This window comes from Nanorana parkeri, unplaced genomic scaffold, assembly GCF_000935625.1.
Source record: "Nanorana parkeri isolate BGI_ZX_2015 unplaced genomic scaffold, ASM93562v1 scaffold1, whole genome shotgun sequence".
Taxonomy (NCBI): Eukaryota; Metazoa; Chordata; class Amphibia; order Anura; family Dicroglossidae; genus Nanorana; species Nanorana parkeri.
Genome location: NW_017306269.1, coordinates 4,587,829 through 4,593,074, shown reverse-complemented (window position 1 = coordinate 4,593,074; position 5,246 = coordinate 4,587,829). Strand labels below are relative to the sequence as shown.

Genomic DNA, 5,246 nt, shown 5'->3' with positions numbered 1-5,246 from the left:
AGGATTGCCCTACATACACTGTTAGATTTTTTTAATTCAGCCCACAGATTCCTCTATCCACTTTAAACACAAATAGTGTGGATGGATGAATCTTCTGCTGTGTTCCTTGTATTCTGACAGCAGAGGGTGTGCCTCTGTCAAAATACCAGAACAGTGATGGCTACTGTCACTGTTCACCCCAAAATTTTGCATCTGGCTCCTTTGATTTTCTGATCAAAGGATGCCGGATAGAATGGTGCCAACAGGGGCACCCACTGTGTGAAATTCATCAAGAGCTGCCAGAAATTCGCACAGTCTATGGCCAGCTTCAAAGAGGACTTCCTGTCACTCCCTGGTGCGTCTTTAGGACAAGAAATTAAATAATGTTGTTTTGCCTTATGATACCCAGTAAATTTGGGGTTGAGCAACTCCGGCCCTCCAGCTGTGCTTTACCTACAAATCTCAACATGCCTCTGCCTCTGGGAGTCATGCCTGTAACTGTCAGTCTTGCAATGCCTCATATGAGTAATAGTTCCACAACAGCTGGAGGGCCGGAGTTGTCCATCCCTCTCTGAATGCACATCTGCCGGTTCCTGTTTCCTCCAATGATGTAGTGTGTATGGCCGTTCTGAGGCTGCGTTTTATTTGTCTTTTGTTATGTTTCTATGGATGCAGCAAATCCTATTGAGATCTGTTCACGCTGCAGGCAAAGCAGATCAAATGCAGCCCTTGCATTCAAATGCAGAAGGCGGCATTCATAAACAATGCTCGATGAGCCCTGATTGTGGGCAGGGCTAGAGTGGGCAGTGCTGGAACCCTGGAACACACTCCGAAATGCACACTTTCAGGGCTGTATAGTGAATGAGGATAGGGACAGCTATAGTGCTTTCATTGGAGGGGCAGCCAGGGGCAGGTGATGAAGGCTGGGATAAAAATGAGAGGCTGTGTCCCAGAGTCAGTTATCAAATGATATGTTTGACTGGAATGGAAAAGTCCTTTAATGTCATTCATGGCAGAGGCTTTGTGTGCATTAATCTGCATTAATCATTACCTTCTGCATGTCGGGCTCTGTGTATGTCTGAGGAGACGGATCAGCTTTCCAGAATGCTTCAGGGAATTCACCTCACAGGACCGCATGACTGATCTTTAATAAAGGCACTTAGTCAGAGAAGCCTGGATACAATGCCTATATTCTGCCAGTATGGCTCTGTACGAGAGCATGTCTCCAGAGGAAAGAACCGAGATTACAGTTAAAGTGAACCTGTCAGTGGCATAAAGAAGCAGAATATGCAACAGCGGTTCAGTGCAGGCTAATACTGGGGATGACTGGAGGCACCCCAAATCCCAGACTTCCGTTGACAATTTTAACACTTCTTTATTGGGTCAGAGGCTAGCTTGCCCTCTCCCACCTGACGCATATCCTTATTGGACCATCAGGGTGAAGGGCAGCATTACTGGCCAATGGGGACGCACAGCGAGGACAAACTCCAACATTAAATGTCAAATCGGGCCAGAGGGGCCATGTAAAGGAATGTGCGAGATTTTAACACCACATTGGGCTTTTATCAGTTGAATTCCTTATGTGATTCTCTACCTATGGCTTTTCTTTTTATTCTGGTGTTACAGGTGAAACTCGAATAATTAGAATACCGTGCAAAGTTCATTTATTTCACTAATGCAACTTAAAAGGTGAAACTAATATATGAGATAGACTCATTACATGCAAAGCAAGATAGTTCAAACTGTTATTTTTCATAATTGTGATGATTATGGCTTACAGCTCATGAAAACCCCAAGAACCCCAAATCCACAATCTCAAAAAAGTAGATTATTACATGCAATCAATAAAACAAGGATTGTACATAGAACAATATCGGACCTCTGAAAAGTACAAGCATGCATATGTACTCAGTACTTGGTTTGGGCCCCTTTTGCAGAACTTACTGCAATTACTTTTGCACGATATTCTAATTATTTGAGTTTCACCTGTATATGTCTGTGGTACCCACTTTATCCCTGCTGGCGCTGTTTTATAGATAGATAGATAGACAGACAGACAGACAGACAGACAGACAGATAGATAGATAGATAGATAGATAGATGTCGAGATCCACCCAGCTGCGTGAGTGACAGCTGGCTCTGCCTATCTAGAGGCAGAGCCAGCTGTACCCGCCCCCTCCCCGTCCGTTCCGCCAGTCAGCGCTGGCGGATCGGAGCAGGGAGGGGGGAATCCAGCCCCTCCCCTGTCACGGCAGAGAGCCGTGACAGGATCGAGAGGTGAGCGAACGCCGGTATGTGTTCGCTCACCTCCCGATCTACTGAGCCGACCTGTGACAGTCTCATTGTCACAGGTCGGCTAGAACTATGAGGTGAGTGAAAAGCACTCACCTCATAGTTCTCCTTTAAGGTAGGTGCCTGATAAACACAACGACGACTCCACCGCCCACCAGACACAGATCACAGCCAAGTGCAGCGCAAAAAACAATCATCACTTTTAGGTGGTAATGTGACATCACTGTCATTATTAAACGTGTGATCACTGCAACGTGTTTCCTGCTTCACGTAGCATTGCATCACAAGAGGTTTGTGTCATCACCGTGTCACAATGGGAATAGAATAAATTCACAAATCACAGAATGCATTGGGATAACGATGGCCTCCGAAATTTGGAGGGAGGTTCAAAAAAGTGATCTGATTTCACTTTTTTCTTTTTTATACATTCTCAATCAATGGAGTTCTACACTGAGTGGCCAGATTATTATGACCACCTGGCGTTTGTAGGCAAATTAGCTATAATTTCGCGCTGAAGTTGCTAGAGGGCCAGACCATTATAAATAGGGAAGCAGGTTGTTTACCACGACAGTAGAAGTGATTTTTTTCTGAAGAAATGGGTAAACAACGCGATTTAACAACCTTTGAACGTGGGATGATTGTTGGCGCTCGGAGCCATGGAGCGGGTATCAGCAAAACAGCAGAATTTGTTAAATGTTCAAGAGCAGCTGTTGTTAAAGTGTTTAAAGACTGGACTGTCAGCCGAAAATCTGGGTCTGAACGTGCAAATTGTGGCCGTCAGCGACTAGTCAATGTTAGGGCAGAACGGGGGAGGGGCAAGACTGGTACAAGACAACAGAAGGGCAACAGTGCAGTGTCAGATTCCTCGCATCACCTTTCAACATCTTGTGGAGTCACGAGGCGGCCCAACGAAGTCATCTCGTGGAGTCATCTCGTGGCCCAACGAAGTACTGATGGGGTGGTCATAATAATCTGGCCACTCAGTGTATAGTCCCAGCATATCCTATCCCGTTATGCCATTAGCATTGTAATAGGAAGGAATCCATACCAGAGTTGTGTTTGATAATGCATATATCCCTGTCACCCAAAAGAGAAGTATAGCCACAAAAAGGTTTACCTGTGTAGTGATAAAAGTAGTCGGGTGTAAAAATATATAAATAAACATATATATTTATATTTATGTGAGTTGTGAAAATTGGATCTTCAGGAAATATCCAGGCAACCTCAGTTCTTTTCCAGAGAGTAGCGGTTAATTGGATCGAAGTAACAGATGAACAGAAACAGTCCGACAGAGTAATAATCAAAATAAAATATCTAGACCTCAGATTACAAAGGTTCCTACCTACCCGGCACATATCTCCAATTTATATATGCACCTATGTGCCTCTCTTCATGACTCTCAGTTCCCTCCCAGCCACTTTAGTCTCTGACTTCATATACAGTTTAGTACCATACACTGACACAATTCCCTACAGCTGTTCTATTGTGTACAATCAACAAAACAGGATAGTCAACTGGTCAAGAAACTTACACAATAAAAACCTAGTTAGCATAGGTGTGTTAAATAACATCAGCCAAAAGAATTTCCTTCAATACATAAGCATACACCCTAAATATACCCCTAATATATCTACTTCAATCATAATGTACAATAACCTGTAGTTCTCTTTTATGTGAAGTGGGAATTTAGTGATGACTCACCTGCTGCAGCAATAAAACACTTCATTCTTACTGCTGCAATACACAGACTTTCCAGATTGAAGCTGATCATACACTGAAAGATTGTTATATGACAGTTCATAGGAAAAATCTGGTCAGAAAATTCGATGATGTCATCAGAGACTTGGCGAATGCTGCTTGAAATTTTATTCAATTCTGAGGCTAGCCATTCAACCCGTGGGGGCTCAGGGGAATAAAATAGAGCAGATTCCTCCATCAACACTTCGAGTGTGTCGATCCAGGAATCCCCACTGTTTACATTGTATTCTAACAGCGACTGGCAGCCCCTGTCAGAATACCCGAACAGAGCGGGCAGCTCATTGTTTTTAAATGGCACTAACATACCTCCTCGGGGCCGTGCATTGCAGCACAGTGCATCATGCAGTAACACAATACAGTGCATTGCGGTGAAGAAGTAGTGCATGCACTACTTTTGTTTACTGCACCACAATTCACAGTATTGTGGTGCTGCGTGTTGTGGTGCCATTGGTTGCACTCTGATATCATCACGTACAACGCTGGGCCAACAGTCTTGCATTGTTAGTGTGGACACCGAGGGTCCCACAACCTGGAGAGTTGGAGGGAAAAGGTGAGCACTGGCTGTCTGGGGAGTGAGGGATAAGGTGACCCTTAAAATGGTACCGTAAACAAAATATCGAGCATTTCACATGTGCAGTGAGGGGGACTCGCACTGCCAGGGTCTTTTTCCCCAGATATAACAGCAGTCATGGATGACGGGCTTGCAGATTTTGCATACTAACTGCTTTCCTCTAGCAAAAAAGGGGGTGCATTTACTTACTACAACAGCTCCTATTACAAGCAATGTTATGGTGTTTGGTTAGACCTTGCTTGAAGAGTCCTTGTCTTCTGGCCTAGTTACAAGACACTGCTATCATTCAAGCAACTGAGCCCTTTGGAACAGAAATTGTATAGGTTGCCTCTGTCCTGCGGTGTCCATCTGAGGACATTCTTGTTAAACAAAAAATACATATTCAGTGGTTTTGTACATATTTTATTTAATTCATTATTAGGGCCAGGATTAAAATAGATCTATATATATTTCGCATTCAATATTTTACCCAAATACAGCCAGCTGGTGGTGCTTTAGGCTTCATTTCACATGTTTTTCTGTAACTCCTTTCTTTCTGTTGTTAACACAAGTGACCTTCCACCTTATGGTTCTGTCTGAGGTTTTATTCAGAGACAGCGTGTCTGAAAGAAAACTGCTTCTGTGCTTTAGAAAACAAATGTATATT

The 5,246-nt window shown here is 43.7% G+C and overlaps 1 protein-coding gene across 3 annotated transcripts in view; it reads left to right on the top strand.

The window, feature by feature from the left end:
- The window catches only part of SERTAD4 (SERTA domain containing 4), a 50,842-nt gene that overhangs the window by 28,467 nt on the left and 17,129 nt on the right, over nucleotides 1-5,246 (top strand). The gene's annotated exons all lie outside the window — the stretch shown is intronic.